Source organism: Triturus cristatus, chromosome 2_2, assembly GCF_964204655.1.
Source record: "Triturus cristatus chromosome 2_2, aTriCri1.1, whole genome shotgun sequence".
Taxonomy (NCBI): Eukaryota; Metazoa; Chordata; class Amphibia; order Caudata; family Salamandridae; genus Triturus; species Triturus cristatus.
In genome coordinates, this window is record NC_140582.1 from 1,103,142,711 (window position 1) to 1,103,160,464 (window position 17,754).

Genomic DNA, 17,754 nt, shown 5'->3' on the forward strand with positions numbered 1-17,754 from the left:
TGGCCTGTGACATGATGTGCATGAGTGTGCAATACGCATGGTGCAGGGATGGTGGCGTGTGTTGCAGTCATTCCCATTCAGGACCATGGAGTTGTGTGGCCACTACTATCTCCTGGGGCATATTTTCCTAGGTGTCATCACAAAATGTGGACACTCTCAGTGTCCACAGCATAGGTTGTGCTCTGTGCCATTGTCCCCTGGCACCATGTATATTGACGTAAAATGTAGTACAAGTGTCCACTGTACAGCCTGACCTGATTTTCCTTGTTCATACTCACGCTGGCCAGTGCCTGTGTGTCTTGTTACAATCATCTGATGATGACCATTTGTACATGATTATTGGGACAGGCGCACCGTGGGTATTTGGTGTCCAATCTTGCATTTATGCAGCCCATGTGTATTTCACCCAGACTAAGAGATGTAAGTGCTTCCTGTGTCTCAACTAATTGTCTCATGTAGGGGGTGGTTGGTGCGGGCAAAGCCTACATGTCAAAACCTGAAATCTCCTTGCTCGGTCTGGCCAGTGTGTGCTGTTTGTCTGGACATACACTCAAGGTGCAGTGAGCCAGTCATGGTGGGCATGTTTTCAGTATTACCTATGCAGCATGTGCCTCAAGTTCATGGATATGGTCCCTCCTCATCCCTATTGTCGGCAACGCTGTGTGGTGCAGATGCAGTGCTGGATTGTCCCCAGGGCCTGGCTCCTATGTCAAACTCCATTTCATGTCAGTTGCTATTGTGTCATGCTCTCCATGGGTTTTCATTGGCATGGTGGGTGAACCAACTGTGTGTTGCATGCCCTACATCTGTACCTTGTTTTGTAGATGTTACTGATCTTTCTTTGCAGGCTATGCACTGTAACCTATGTAGATTGGACTCATGTGACATATGTATACAGATGTCTGATTAATTCCTGTTTCTTCACCTTGCCCACAGCATCATCGGGGGACACGGATGGAGACACCAGCACGGACCGTGCGGAGGGACCGAGCACAAGTGCCAGCAGTGACATCTTGGCTGGCACATCGAGTGGAACTGAGGCCGAGGGGAGTGAGCCGGAGGACCTGTCCACTGCCACCACAGAATATGAAGCTGACGGGTCTGAGGCTGAGCTCTCCGAGGGGGCGGAGGCTGCTCCAACAGCTGACAGCAGCACAACATCTCTCCCCGCCCCCTCCATTGCCATCACCGGCCTCCCACTTGCTTGTGTCCCTTCCCGGCGTGCTAGGTCACCACGTGTCTCCTTCCTGCCAGGCACTGCACCCCCTGCCCCTGTCTCCACTGCTGCCGCCAATGCCGAGTCTGTGGACATCCTGCGGCAGTTGCAGGTTGGTCAGGCTGCGATGCTTAATGTCCTCCATGGCCACAGCCGAGTGCTCAACAACATGGAGGCATACTTGGAGGGCATTTCAGCATCGCAGGCTGACCAACGCAACTTGCTGAGGTCCATTGACTCGACACTGACTGCAGCAGTGGGTCTCCTGCAGCACTTCGTCCCACCCCCTACCCCTGCCCCATCCACACTTCCCACTCCCATGCCTGTCCCACGTACACCCAGACGTCAGCATGCACACACCCCACCAGACACAGGCACCACACCAGCAGGGAAGGACAAGCGCATACCTCCTGGCACGCACACACAGGGTGAAGTAGGCACACCCACTGGGTCGGGGGGCAAACGTAAGACATGCAGCCAGAGTGGGAGTCCGCATTCTGCAAAATCCACTCCCTCCAAATCCACTCCCCTCAGCTCTCCTGGCCACAAATCCAGCAAAGACTCCTTCATGGCCGCTCTGTCCCTGAGCCCAAAAGTGTCACCACCCCGCAAGCGGTCAAAGGAGTCCCCGGTCAGGGTAGTGGAGTGCCCCCCCCTGTCCACACCCTCCCCCAGTAGTGCTGCGACCCATCCCTCCGACCCCCCCCCCTCCTTGGGGCCTGTGGTTCCTTCGGGTGCAGGGAAGACGCTGGAGGACCTTGCAACCGTGTGCAGCGCCATCCTCACCACCACCTTTGGTGCTGCCCCACCCCCTGTGGTGGAGTCCTCCGTCCCTGCACCCACGACACCTACCCTTGCCCCTCCTGTCCCTGCGGTGCCTGGTACTTCCCCCCCCCACATGATGCCCCCCCCTGTGGAAGACAAAGGAGTCTGACTGTGCAGGCAAGCTAGGGGACATGCGTCCCACTGTGTCCCCCATCCGGATTTGAGTCATGGACTGCCCTATGGGCCTTGTATATATTAACATTTATAATGAATATTACTTACATCCTGCTGAATAAAGCAATTTTTTTTTTCCATTGAACACTACTGTTTTACAGGTATTGCTGTTGGTGGACCTGCTCCATGATTTTGGGTGGTGATAATGTGTTGGGTGTGTTGTTAATGTAGTCTTGTGCTGGTCATAGGATGGACCCTGGTATCTGTGTGCCATCACAAGCTGTTGGCTAAATTACTTTGTTCATGTAAGCAGTTACAGCATGCTGACATCGTTCCAAGGTGTGTTCCTTCCTCTGTGTAACCTGACATCTTCCCTGCAGGTTGTTTCCAATATGTGGTGCTGAGCTGTGTCTACATCAGCTGGGTGTGTGACGGACTCCTTCAACTTTGCACATGCATGCTGAGCGATGTCTCCACCTGCATCATTCGTGGCATCCTTGGTGGTCACTGTACTTGTGTATGTAGACTGTTGACATGACTTCATGTGGAGATGTTCTCTTTTAGGTGCTATGCATGTGTGTACTCCCAGCCTCGCACACATGTGGTACATGTACTGCAGGGTCTTTGTGCACCTGACTGACATTTGTGGGCATTGGATCTGTGGGTACTCCACCCTTTGCGTTCCATGGGCACTGCTGGGGGGACTCTGCACCCACCCCTCCTGTGTCTGGGCACTGCTGGGAGGACTCTGCACCCACCCCTCCTGTGTCTGGGCACTGCTGGGAGGACTCTGCACCCACCCCTCCTGTGTCTGGGCACTGCTGGGAGTGATAGGCACACATCCCTCCTGTGTCTGGGCACTGCTGGGAGTGATAGGCACCCACCCCTCCTGTGTCTGGGCACTGTTGGGAGTGATAGGCACCCACCCCTCCTATGTCTGGGCACTGCCTGGGGGAACTCTGCACCCACCCCTCCTGTGTCTGGGCACTGCTGGGAGGACTCTGCACCCACCCCTCCTGTGTCTGGGCACTGCTGGGAGTGATAGGCACCCACCCCTCCTGTGTCTGGGCACTGCTGGGAGTGATAGGCACCCACCCCTCCTGTGTCTGGGCACTGCTGGGAGGACTCTGCACCCACCCCTCCTATGTCTGGCCATGTACGCTCGGAACATACGCGGGTGGTGGTACGGTCGGTACATACACTGTTGGGGTGGGGGTACGCTCCATACATACGCGGGTGAGGGTACAGTCCATACATACACTGTTGGGGTGGGGGTATGCTCCATACATACGCGGGTGGGGGTACGGTCCGTACATACACTGTTGGGGTGGGGGTACGCTCCATACATACGTGGGTGAGGGTACGGTCCGTACATACATTGTTGGGGTGGGGGTACGCTCCATACATACGCGGGTGGGGGTACGGTCCGTACATACACTGTTGGGGTGGGGGTACGCTCCATACATACGCGGGTGAGGGTACGGTCCGTACATACACTGTAGGGGTGGGGGTACGCTCCTAACATATGCGGGTGGGGGTACGGTTCGTACATACACTGTTGGGGTGGGGGTACGCTCCATGCATACGCTGTGGAATGCTTGTGCGGCCCGTACCCAGGCCTTTGGCACATGGGTACGGGCCGTACCGCCATTGTTGGGGTGCCGTAGGGGTACGCACCGTACCCAGGCCTTCAGTGCGTGGGTATGAGTCGTACCACGCGTACCCCTACATCACCCCACCAATGGGGTACGGCCCGTACCCAGGCCTTTGGCACGTGGGTACGGGCCGTACCGCCATTGTTGTGGGTTTTCTTCATGGTAGCTGTAATGAGTTTGACGGTAGCAGGATCCCAGGATGCGATGTTCGGCTTATTGGCAGCGGTGGGATGGGGGTTGGTGCTCGTTGTTGGTTCACTGAAGTTGTCGTAGAGGGCCATGATTTGTCTCCATGATTTGTCTCCAGAGGCCAAGTGTCACAACTGCTTTCTCCCATCTATTCTGCCAGGCACACAAATGGCAGAGATTGGCCATTCCAGTGCATGCCCAATGCTATATGGGTGTCACTGGGGAATGCCCAGAACCACTCCCCCACCTTCCAGTGTGGTCTGGCACCAAGCAGCATGGCACACAAAGAGTTTTAGAGCATTGAAATGTCCACGTTTCTATAAGTACCATTTGTAAGTGAGCTATTCCAAGTCAACCTTTACCACTGTAAAGGGTTTGGTATTGCTGATCCATAGATAGGAAACACCATCAGGCTGCACCACTACAATCCACTATTACAGCTTGAAGTACTGACAACTACTTCCCCATGCCAACCTATGGGAAGAGCAAGCCTCACCAGTAGGGAAACATGCGGTTTATTCTGTGTTATATGGACAGGGAACACAGGTGTGCACTTGCCCGAAACTTTACCTTCCCCTTCGAGTGAAAGTGAAGGGTCCCCTCAGGATGACCAGTGCTTTCAAAAGACCAGACTTAGTATGCACACAATTGCGCCATCATAATCCTGTCATGGTAGGTCGAACACATGTTTAAAAGCATAATCCATGCAAGTGCGCACACCATAGCCCTGGAACAGCAGACCTGACACTGTTGACAAGCTCCTTTGGCACACGTGTGCGCTGGCAGGCATGCCGCCTGCAACTGGTGCCAATGTGCACACCGGCCTGCAGTGGGAGGCTGGTGTCCTGTGGCTCGGAAACATCATCGGTGTCAGTGCACTGACGGGCCTGCAATCTCAGGTCGGACATACTCCAAGGACATTATTGGTGCCAGTACGCACGTTCCCGCTGCAGTGGCAGGAGTAAAGTGCCCAGAGTCCTAAGGTCAAGACAAGACAATTAGCACAACTCAAGGGGAAAATGAAGAACTTTAGGGAAACCTTAAGAGGAGCAGGTCTAACATGCCCCCACCTGATAACCTCTGCCTCTATGCAGGCCACTTATCACCTCATCAAAGCAGTTTGGCTCAGCCTGGCAAGGCTGACAAATGAGGAGAAGCTGCTAGAAGGCTAGATTGTGGTTTACCGTAAAAAAAAACTTTAAAAAGTTGTGTATCTTCCTTTCTGCACTAGTTACAGTGGCAGGTTGTTGGATTTATCAATGCAAATCTTTTAGGTCCTCGAAATATTATTTTAGCTCACTTCTGTCGATAGTTATACTTTGTTAAAGTATTCCCATGTGAGCCTATGGAGCTAAAATGCTACAATGATGAAACACAAACATGGCAGACTTTCCTCACGAGAGCATATAAAACATTTTTTTAAATGCCCCTGCTTCATTTTACATGGCACTCTACACTGGGGCACCTAGGGAAGACTTCAGTGGTGACTTATATGTAAAAATAAGGAAGTTTAATACTCTGGAAGTACCTTTAAGTTGAATTTGCATATGTTTCTAATTTAAAAGCAACTTGCAAAGCAGGAGTGAGTGTTAAAAGGCCAGCAGGCAACACAGCCAGGCACACTTAAGTGTATTAAATCTGCTGGGCCTCTAAACCTACATGCCCTACACTGGGGATTCTTACAGGTAGGTTGTCAAACCAATTGTAAGTAAACCTAATTATAATATACCTCTTAATCAGAACACTGGCCCGGGGCATAGTTAGCAGGGTCCAGGGCACAGTCAGAGTCAGAGTCAGTTACCACCAGTATCATTAAAAAAAATTGGGTGATCAGGGCCAAAAAGGATGACATTCTCACAGATGGCAAAGCAAGCGCGAAGGGAAAGTGGACGAACTGGAGATGATTTACTGGCCAACCAAATACACCTACATTAGAATGACGTTGGAATAAACTAATAGTAAGTTCAGGTAAGTAAGGGACGGGTTTTAAGGCCCTTTAAAAGTCTTTTTAACTTACTTTTTCCTTACTTACAAAAGGGTGCAAGCTCTATGCAGGCAAAACCTAAAAAGGACAAAATGAAATAATACCATCACAAAGTGCTGCGTTATGTTGCATAATTCGTCTTTTCTTGCTGCATATTTTAGTCAGCATTAATTGCCACATAATACGATCCTACCCTGCGGAGTCATTTATAAAAAAGTTGCTAAACTTTTACAAAAAAGGATTAACTGCTACCTTCAGGTGGCACTCCACTCATGCCAAGTGGATCCAGATTCTCATATTAAAGAAACATAAGCAAACAGGCTCGTGACTCAGCCTCGTGTGGATCCGGCACCCTTGGCCAGATCCGTTCCAGGCTAGTTGCCCAGGGCGTCGCTCTTGAAAGGAGGGCTGCGCAGGGCTGTTTTGGGAAACAGAGTAGCTTGGCAGCACCAGAGTCCTGCTTAATACCTCAGTCTACCTAGGACAGCTGAAGCCCACACTGAGTGGAAGGAACGGGGTAGCAAAGACGCTTTGCTGAGTGGAAAGAACCGTGAAAAGCATCGTTTCCCAGTTTAACCTGCAGGACAAGCAGTTTACCCCCAGCCTGGACTCGAACGTCGCCCGAGGCTCCTGTGTGCAAGCAGCAGCACTCCGGTACTTTTCTGAGTTCAAAATGTTTTATTGAATTTGCATAATAATGAACATGTACAGCCATTACAGAAACAATTGTCCAGGAGCGAAAATACCTATATAAAATAAGAAATTTACAAAAACAATAATAAATTACAATAGGTATAGATGTATAAATAATCAATTAAAGAAGGGAAAGGTAAACGAGAAAGGAAAGGAAGGGGGGGAACCATGTATAATTACTGTGTCAACTAGTAGAAAATAGAGCTACGTGCATAATATAAGTATTTAAGTATAATGACTGTAAAACGATATATCAAGTATAAATATACAATTATAAAGATAAATATACATCTATAGGTAACCAAAAAGAGCTAAACAAATTAGAGTCATGAGTAATCCCATTCAGGGATAACTGAGCACCTCTTCTTGTAAAAATGACCCATGACCACCAAGCATGAACTGATAATGACAAAATATCCTTCCAGCAAAAAGTAATGGATTTTAAAGCGGCTGATATTAAGAAATTAAACAGTTTACCTTCTAATTCAGTTAAGTTATGCAAAAGACCAACAGATTTACATATTAACATTTTATAAGAAATAACATCATGGATATCCCGAGTATCAGACCAAAATTTAAAAATTAATGGACACTCAAAAAGCATATGTTGTAATGAACCAGGAAGTAATTTACAATGCCAACAAATGTCGTCTTGCAGCAGTTTAGCATGAAATAAACGTACTGGGGTCCATAAACAATTGAATAAAATATAAGAATTGGTTTAGTAAAGCGAAACAGGCAGCCAGCCTGAAATATTATTAAGCCAAATAATCTTCCAAGTATCATTAGGCAACGAGAGTGAAAGCTCAGCATTCCAAAATGTTGAAATTATATTTAAATTGTTTCCTATAGAATTAGATAATTTTTTATATAAAATAGAAACAGTATGTGATGACGTAGAGATAGTTCGAATTCATATTGCTAAATCTGCTTTAAAATTAGACGGAATACCATGAGGGGAGGAATCTAAAATTGAATTACATGAAAACTCAAATTTAATAAAATCAGATTGAGGTAGACTAAATTTCGTTTGTAAAGCTTCAAAAGAAATAAAAGCATTGTCGAAATAAATATCTTTAAGATAAAAGATACCCGCTTTCATCCAAGCATTCCAAAAATTAACATTTCTATTCAGCTTAATAACATTACTATGCCATAATGACAGATCTTCAGTATAGACCGTAGGAGATAGAAAATTTGAATCCAGGTCATTAAAAATGAGTTTAGTGGATTTGATAATAACCGATTTTTGCAAATATGTTGATCTGTTAGACATTGTTAGCAAGGTGGTCAATGGAAAAGGATCCACAAGAGAATGCTCTATATGAAGCCAAATAGGATGATTATTTAAAGAGGAAGGAGTAAACCATGTAGAACTTTGTTTCAGTATAAATGCTTTGTGATAGAGAAAAAAGTCAGGCACGCCAAATCCAGCATTGCATTTAGGTATTTTAAATTTTTTATAACCAATACGAGTTGATTTATTGTTCCAGAGAAATTTGGAGAGAAGTCTATCAATATCTTTATAGAATTGTAATGGAAATTGAATAGGAACCATAGCAAGGGTATGAAAAAATTTAGGAGTAATAGTCATTTTAATGGAGTCCATTCTACCCCACCAACAGAGGTGAAGTGAAGACCATTTAGACGTTTTATCTTTGATATAATTTAAAATAAAGTTACTATTTAGGTGCCGAAGTAAGATTCATACGTTAAAAATAGATACGAATAGCATCGGGAAAAGTGTACGAAAGGGAGCCGGACATTTTTACGTGCAAATCGTAAAACAGAAGTCCGACCGCGCAAGTACGATCCGTACCGTCCGTCCGTCCGAATATACAACCGCATGTAAAATGGCCCGTACGGAGCGAATGCTGAACCACTCATGTACACGGCTAAACTTGTGCCTGCGTACAAGTCGCACAGCCCACCCATTCCCCCCGCATATGTCAGCACCGTACCCCCATATGTCAGCACCGTACCGCCCATGTCCACACTGTACCCCAGCCCCCTACGTGTACACGCCGTACCCCACCTCTGTACCACAGCCCAGTACCTGTACGCACCGTACCCCTGGCCCGTACACCATCCCCGTGCCTGTAAGCACCGTACCCCAACACCGTACCCCAGCCCCGTGCCTGTATGCACCGTACCCCAGGCCCATACACCATGCCCGTGCCTGTACGCACCGTACCCCAGGCCCGTACACCATGCCCGTGCCTGTACGCACCGTACCCCAACACCGTATCCCAGGCCCGTGCCTGTACACACCGTACCCCAGGCCCGTACACCATGCCCGTGCCTGTACGCACCGTACCCCAGGCCCGTACACCATGCCCGTGCCTGTATGCACTGTACCCCAACACCGTACCCCAGCCCTGTGCCTGTACGCACCGTACCCCAGGCCCGTACACCATGCCCGTGCCTGTACGCACCGTACCCCAACACCGTACCCCAGGCCCGTGCCTGTACGCACCTTACCCCAGGCCGGTACACCATGCCCGTGCCTGTACACACCTCACCCCAGGCCCGTACACCATGCCCGTGCCTGTACGCAACGTACCCCAACACTGTACCCCTGCCCCGTGCCTGTACACACCGTACCCCAGGCCCGTACACCATGCCCGTGCCTGTACGCACCTTACCCCAGGCCCGTACACCATGCCCGTGCCTGTATGCACCGTACCCCAACACCGTACCCCAGCCCCGTGCCTGTACGCACCGTACCCCAGGCCCGTACACCATGCCCGTGCCTGTACGCACCTTACCCCAGGCCCGTACACCATGCCCGTGCCTGTACGCACCGTACCCCAACACCGTACCCCAGCCCCGTGCCTGTACGCACCGTACTCCAGGCCCGTACACCATGCCCGTGCCCGTACGCACCGTACCCCAGGCCCCTCACCCAGCATCACGTATGTACGAATCGTACAACACCATTGCATATGTGACCACTGTACAACAACATAGCGTATGTACGCACCTTACATACACGAAAACGGCTCGTACTGAACCAGGATACTGTAAAACAGCACAAGGAGGGTCAATTCGAATCATACAACACTACAAAACACGTCTACAGGATGAAATACATAGAAAACACTGACCTGGCACAACCAAACAGGCAAACAGAGGCCAAAACCACAACCACCTCTTATAACACACCCACCAAATGTTCAAACCCAGCCACACCCACAAATGGACCAATAAAAAGGGCCCACACACACAAACCATGAGCCTTTGCAACAGACCCACTGCTGCCAGACTCGACAGACAAACAACTGCACCTTACTTACACCTTAACTACACCTTAAACTTACACACCTTGACACAACCACCTTCACAAAGACCCCCTCTTCACATTCACACCCACACCGTCACATCCACACCACCATAAACCCACAACCATCCACACCCAAACCCCACACCATGCCCACAGACAAGAATCCAAAGTTCACAAGGGAGGAGCTGGACATCCTTGTCAACGAAGTCATCAGAGTCGAGCCACAGCTCTTTGGAACATTGGTCAGACAGACCAGCATAGCTGAGAAATCAGCCATGTGGCAGAGGATCGTCGATCGGGTCAATGCTGTTGAGCCCATCAGAAGGACCAGGCATGAATGCCAAGCCAGGTGGTATGATCTGCGCAGGGCAGTCAAGCGCAAAATGAACGAAGAATATGCCCAGAGTAACATCACTGGAGGTGGGCTGCCCTGCAGACCGGTACATTACCATCCCTGGGAGGAGAAGGTGATGGCCACGCTTCCGCCGGTGGGAGTACACGGACTTGAAGGAGTCGCAGAGCCTGATGAGTACACAAACAACTCACGTAACATTGGGGAACGGCATCCACAACCCAACTACAACTAATGCACGCAACTACCCCAAAGCCCTCACCGGACACAACCACACTCAAAAACCACACACATGCCACTAACGGGTCCATGCCCCATTCACTAAGCAAGGCCATGCCAAGTCACAGGCTACATGAAACACAAACCCAAGACTGGATGTCCGCGATGCTGGGAGGGTGGGGCCCACCAAACACATTGTGCCACTCAGAAGCAGGCACCAATGCCCTCAGCCCATATGGCCTAGGGACATACCCATTCACAATGCTCAATGCACAGGGACTGGCCAAGTACTGACAAGGTAGCTGACACTTGGCCCTGCTGTAGACAGCACAAGGCCCTCCTGTGACCACTGTACACTCAAACACCAACTCCACATGCCACATACCTAGCACAGGAACTCACACTCACTGTCATGCCAGCATGCACCATGAGGGGACAGACACATCACCTGGGAGACCCAATGCCAAATCACACTACACCAAACAGCATGCCCGGTCACACACCCCCACCCCTTACACAAACACCCCCCCCCCGGGTAGGCAACGGATTTAGCCACTCCCACAATGGACATGTGACACAACAAGACCAATCCATAGCCAAATAAGCATCCTAGCAGTAATTAGACAGGCCAAAGACTCAGAAGAACATATCAATCTGTCCCCCACAACATACCCATCCACAAGTGCACATTGAGAGGAATGCTAGGCATATCCAACTACCTTGAGGAACTGTGGCAAATTGAATATGTATGAAACATGGATGTCGCATGAAACACCATTAACATTGTCTCTCTCTCACACACAGGGCAACGTCAGTTCGAATGGCTCGAGGGAGCCTCTTATAAAGTAAACCAAAGTGGGATCACACTGCTTACACTTCCCAGCGTGCCTGGAGAGGTACTGTAACCTCATAATATTTTGGCAGCCTGCTCAGCAACCCCAAATAATTTTGCCTAATCTCTACTGACGACGGATAACAATTCAGAAACACGTGTATAGAGATGGCCAGTACAACTATGTATTTACTCGAGACAATCCTGCAAGCACCCATGCTTGAGGAACTGCATTGCCCATGATGCACAGGGGCGACCCGCTGGGAAGTGTAAGCAGTGTGATCCCACTTTGGTTTACTTTATAAGAGGCTCCCTCGAGCCGTTCGAACTGACGAGTTCATGGAGAAGCACCTGCGTACCTGGAGAGGTACTGTAACCTGATAATATTTTGGCAGCCTGCTCAGCAACCCCAAATAATTTTGCCTAATCTCTACTGACGACGGATAACAATCCAGAAACACGTGTATCGAGATGGCCAGTACAACTATGTATTTACTCGAGACAATCCTGCAAGCACCGATGCTTGATGAACTGCATTGCCCATGATGCACAGGGGCGACCCGCTGGGAAGTGTAAGCAGTGTGATCCCACTTTGGTTTACTTTATAAGAGACTCCCTCGAGCCGTTCTAACTGACGAGTTCATGAAGAAGCACCTGCACACCTGGAGAGGTACTGTAACCTGATAATATTTTGGCAGCCTGCTCAGCTACCCCAAATAATTTTGCCTAATCTCTACTGACGACGGATAACAATCCAGAAACACGTGTATAGAGATGGCCAGTACAACTATGTATTTACTCGAGACAATCCTGCAAGCACCCATGCTTGATGAACTGCATTGCCCATGATGCACAGGGGCGACACGCTGGGAAGTGTAAGCAGTGTGATCCCACTTTGGTTTACTTTATAAGAGGCTCCCTCTAGCCGTTCGAACTGACGAGTTCATGGAGAAGCACCTGCGCGCCTGGAGAGGTACTGTAACCTGATAATATTTTGGCAGCCTGCTCAGCAACCCTAAATAATTTTGCCTAATCTCTACTGACGACGGATAACAATCCAGAAACACGTGTATAGAGATGGCCAGTACAACTATGTATTTACTCGAGACAATCCTGCAAGCACCCATGCTTGATGAACTGCATTGCCCATGATGCACAGGGGCGACCCGCTGGGAAGTGTAAGCAGTGTGATCCCACTTTGGTTTACTATACAGTTATTTGCTGTTGTGTCCTGATTTTCATTATTTAAGGTGGCATGGTGGGTGAACCAACTGGGGAGTGCAGGTCTTACATATGTGCGGAGTATTATAGATGTTACTCATGATGCATTTCATGATATGCACTGTGACCTATTTTGTTTGGACTCATGTGTCAGATGTACACAGGTGACTGATTATTTCCTGTCTCTTCACCTTGCCCACAGCATCATCGGGGGACTCCGAGGGAGACACCTGCACGGACGTGGAGGAGGGATCCAGCACCAGTGCCACCACTCCTGGCGAGTCGGCAGCATCAAGTGGCATGGAGGGCGAGGGGAGTGCGGCGGAGGACCTGGGTAGTACCAACACCGACTACGACGCTGACGGGTCCGAAGCTGAACTCCCTGAGGGGCCGGAGGATACTCCAACAGCTGGCAGCAGCACTACAACTGTCACCGCCCCCTCCATTCCCATCACCGCCCTCCCAGTTGCTCTGGTCCCTTCTGTCCGTGTAGGGCAACAACGTGTCTCCTTCGTGCCAGGCACCGCACCCCCTGCCCCTGTCCCCCCTGCTGCCCTCACTGCCGAGTCTGTGGACATTCAGCGGCAGTTGCAGGTTGGGCAGACATCGATCCTGACTGTCCTCCATGGCCACACCAGACTGCTGACACAGATGGTGTTGTACATGGAGGGCATGTCATCAGCGATGTCTGACGAACGGATGTTGCTGAGGTCCATGGACTCGTCACTGACGGCAGCAAAGAGTCTCCTGCAGTGCTTCGTCCCCCCCACCTACCCCTGCACCATTCACACTTCCCACTCCCATGCCTGTCCCAAGCACACACACACATTCCCAGGCAGGCACCACACCAGACAGAGCCAGCGCACCGACAGGGAAGGGCAAGCGCACACCTCCTGTCACGCACACTCAGGGGGAAGTAGGCACACCCACTGGGTCTAGGGTACACAGGCAGACACGCTGCCACAGTCGGAGTCCGCATGCCTCACTCCCCAGTCCCTCCAATGTCACTCCCCTCGGCTCCCCTGCCCCACAGTCGGAGAAGGAGACATACTTGGCTGTGCTGGGCCCCAGCCCCACTGGTTCACCATCGCGCAAACGGGCAAGGCACTCCACGGGTAGGGGAGTTGAGTCCCCCCCCTGTCCACCACCTCCCAGAGTAGCGCTGCAACCCACGTCTCCGCCCCCCCCTCCTTGGGGCCTATGGTTCCTTCGGGTGCAGGGGAGACGCTGGAAGAGCTTGCAAGCGTGTGCAGCACCATCCTGACCTCCACCTTTGGCGCTGGCCCACCCCCTGTGGTGGAGTTGTCCGTCCCTGCACCCACAACACCTATCCTTCCCCCTCCTGTCCCTGCGGTGCCTGCTCCTTCCCCACAGGATGCCCCACCCCAGTCGATGAACCAGAGGTTTCGAATGTGCAGGCAAACCAGGGGAGACGCGTGGTGATGTTTCCCCCCCCCAGGACTTTGCATCTGGACTGGCCTATGGCCTTTGTAAATAGTAGCCTTTCATACCTGTTATTTTACAGCTGAATAAAGCATTTTGTTTTTCCTTTGAACACGATTGCTTTTCAGGTATTGATGTTGGTGCTGATGCTCCATGAGTTGTGGTGGTGATCATGTGTTAGGTGTCTGGGAAATGTTGGAGTCTGGCGCTCATGGGGTGGAGCCTGGTATCTGCGTCCATCACAAGGTCTCTGCAATAATTCTTTGGTCGTGTATGCTCTTTGTGTTTGGAGACATTGTCCCAAGGAGTGTTCCTTCCTCTGTGGCACCTGACATCTTCCCTGCAGGGAGTTGCACAATTGTTGTGCTGAACTGTGTCTACATTTCCTTAGTGGCTGACGGATCCCTTCAACTATGTCCATGCCTGCTCAGCAACGTCTCCGGCTGCATCGTCTGTGCCATCCTTGGTAGTCACTGTACTTGTGTATGGAGTATGTTGCCATGCCTCCATGTGGAAATTGTCCCTTTTCGGCACTATGCATGTGTGTACTCCCAGCCTAGAACTCATATGGTACTTGTTCTGCAGGGTATTTGGTCACCTGACTGACAATTGTGGGCATTGTATCTGTGGGAAGTCCACCCTATTCCTTCCATGAGAGAGAACAACTTGGTGGCTGTGCCTGCACCTGTACATTCCTATCTGTCCTGGAATGTGCGTGACAGTGTGTGTTCCCTTTGGCTCTCTTGGTTTAGTAGGCTTTCACATCACTATACAGTCTTGTGACATGATTTCAGTGTGTGTATTGTGCAGCATCCGCCAGGGGTGGGTATGCATGTGTCATTTGTCATCACACCCACATATGGTGTGTCATGCAGTGGGGGAAAGACATCCATCCTCATGGGTGTGGGACACTGATGTCAGTGATGTGTTGATATGGCCGTCTCAACATAGTCGCACATTGGGGATGCGTTCATGAACCCATGGAGTTGTGGTCATCTGAGGATGATGCACCCACCCCTCATATGTCAGGACAATGCTGGTATTCCTCTGCACCCACCCCCATGTCTCTGTCCACTGCTGGTATTCCTCTGCACCCACCCCCAGGTCTCTGTCCACTGTTGGGAGTGATAGGCACCCACCCCTCACCTGTCTCTCTCCACTGCTGGGAGTGATAGGCACCCACCCCCATGCCTCTGTCCACTGCTGGGAGTGATAGGCACCCACCCCTCACATGTCTCTGTCCACTGCTGGGAGTCCTCTGCACCCACCCCCATGTCTCTGTCCACTGCTGGGAGTAATAGGCACCCACCCCTCACATGTCTCTGTCCACTGCTGGGAGTGATAGGCACCCACCCCTCACATGTCTCTGTCCACTGCTGGGAGTCCTCGGCACCCACCCCCATGTCTCTGTCCACTGCTGGGAGAGATAGGCACCCACCCCTCACCTGTCTCTGTCCACTGCTGGGTGTGATAGGCACCCACCCCCATGTCTCTGTCCACTGCTGGGAGTGATAGGCACCCACCCCTCACATGTCTGTCCACTGCTGGGAGACCTCTGCACCCACCCCCATGTCTCTGTCCACTGGTGGGAGTGATAGGCACTAAGCCTGGGCGAAGCACTACGCTACGCTCGCGTAGTTTGCGAAGTTCGCGCTACTTCGCACTACGCGAACTGCACGTAGCACAGTGCGAACACGCGTAGCGTAGTGTTGCGTAGTGCTGCGGTAATTTTTTGCTTGCTCGCGGTCCTCAACGTCAAGTTGGCGACCGCAAGCAAGCAAAATGACATCCCGGCGAGACTGTTTCCTTGTTTGCGATCAGCAACATCAAGTTGGTGATCGCGAGCATGGAAAATAAACCTCCCGGCGAGATTCCCAACGCGAGGAGGTCAGGTTTCTCATTGCGAGGGGTCGCGTATGCTCGCGACCGCTCGCGATGAGAAACTACCAGTTCGCGTTGAGAAAGCTGCCGCTCGAGTAAAAATCTACTCGAGCAGCAGAAAACTACAGCTCGCACTGTGCAAGATGCCATTTTCAATGATTGCACAGTGCCGGTTGCTTGTCCGCACTGTGCAATTATTGAAAACAACATCTTGCACAGTGCAAACATGTTACTACGCAGTTCGCGAAGTGCTACGCGTAGCTCGCCTAGTGCGAACTTCACTTTGCGTAGCTTCGCGAAGTGCTACTTCGCGAACTACGCCCACCCTTAATAGGCACCCACCCCTCACCTGTCTCTGTCCACTGCTGGGAGTCCTCTGCACCCACCCCTCACATGTGTCTGCCCACTGCTGGGAGTGATAGGCACCCACCCGTCACATGTCTCTGTCCACTGCTAGGAGTCCTCTGCACCCACCCCATGTCTCTGTCCACTGCTGGGAGTCTGCTGCACCCACCCCTCACATGTCTCTGTCCACTGCTGGGAGTGATAGGCACCACCCCTCACATGTCTCTGTTCACTCCTGGGAGTCCTCTGCACCCACTCCATGTCTCTGTCCACTGCTGGGAGTGATAGGCACCCACCCCTCACATGTCTCTGTCCACTGCTGGGAGTGATAGGCACCCACCCCTCACATGTCTCTGTCCACTGCTGAGAGTCCTCTGCACCCACCCCCATGTCTCTGTCCACTGCTGGGAGTGATAGGCACCCACCCCTCACCTGTCTCTGTCCACTGCTGGGAGTCCTCTGCACCCACCCCTCACATGTCTCTGTCCACTGCTGGGAGTGATAGGCAACCACCCCTCACATGTCTCTGTCCACTGCTGGGAGTGATAGGCACCCACCCCTCACATGTCTCTGTCCACTGCTGGGAGTCCTCTGCACTCACCCCCATGTCTCTGTCCACTGCTAGGAGTGATAGGCACTTACCCCTCACCTGTCTCTGTCCACTGCTGGGTGTGATAGGCACCCACCCCCATGTCTCTGTCCACTGCTGGGAGTGATAGGCACCCACCCCTCACATGTCTCTGTCCCCTGCTGGGAGTCCTCAGCACCCACCCCATGTCTCTGTCCACTGCTGGGAGTGATAGGCACCCACCCCTCACCTGTCTCTCTCCACTGCTGGGAGTCCTCTGCACCCACCCCTCACATGTCTCTGTCCACTGCTGGGAGTGATAGGCACCCACCCCTCACCTGTCTCTGTCCACTGCTGGGAGTCCTCTGCACCCACCCCCATGTCTCTGTCCATTGCTGGGAGTCCTCTGCACCCACCCCTCACATGTCTCTGTCCACTGCTGGGAGTCCTCTGCACCCACCCCCATGTCTCTGTCCATTGCTGGGAGTCCTCTGCACCCACCCCTCACATGTCTCTGTCCACTGCTGGGAGTCCTCTGCACCCACCCCCATGTCTCTGTCCACTGCTGGGAGTGATAGGCACCCACCCCTCACATGTCTCTGTCCACTGCTGGGAATGATAGGCACCAACCCCTCACATGTCTCTGTCCACTGCTGGGAGTCCTCTGCACCCACCCCCATGTCTCTGCCCACTGCTGGTTGTCCTCTGCACCCACCCCTCACCTGTCTCTCTCCACTGCTGGGAGTCCTCTGCACCCACCCCTCACATGTCTCTGTCCACTGCTGGGAGTGATAGGCACCCACCCCTCACCTGTCTCTCTCCACTGCTGGGAGTCCTCTGCACCCACCCCTCACATGTCTCTGTCCACTGCTGGGAGTGATAGGCACCCACCCCTCACCTGTCTCTGTCCACTGCTGGGAGTCCTCTGCACCCA

The 17,754-nt window shown here is 51.6% G+C and overlaps 1 protein-coding gene across 3 annotated transcripts in view; it reads left to right on the forward strand.

Moving 5' to 3' along the window:
- The first annotated feature begins 6,408 nt into the window (after positions 1-6,408).
- The window catches only part of LOC146863222 (uncharacterized), a 220,655-nt gene continuing 209,309 nt past the window's right edge, over positions 6,409-17,754 (forward strand). For all 3 annotated transcript variants that reach the window (XR_014978226.1, XM_085642656.1, XM_085642655.1), the window contains exon 1: positions 6,409-6,637. The gene's annotated coding sequence lies outside the window, so the exon portion shown is untranslated. The remainder of the gene's footprint in view (positions 6,638-17,754) is intronic.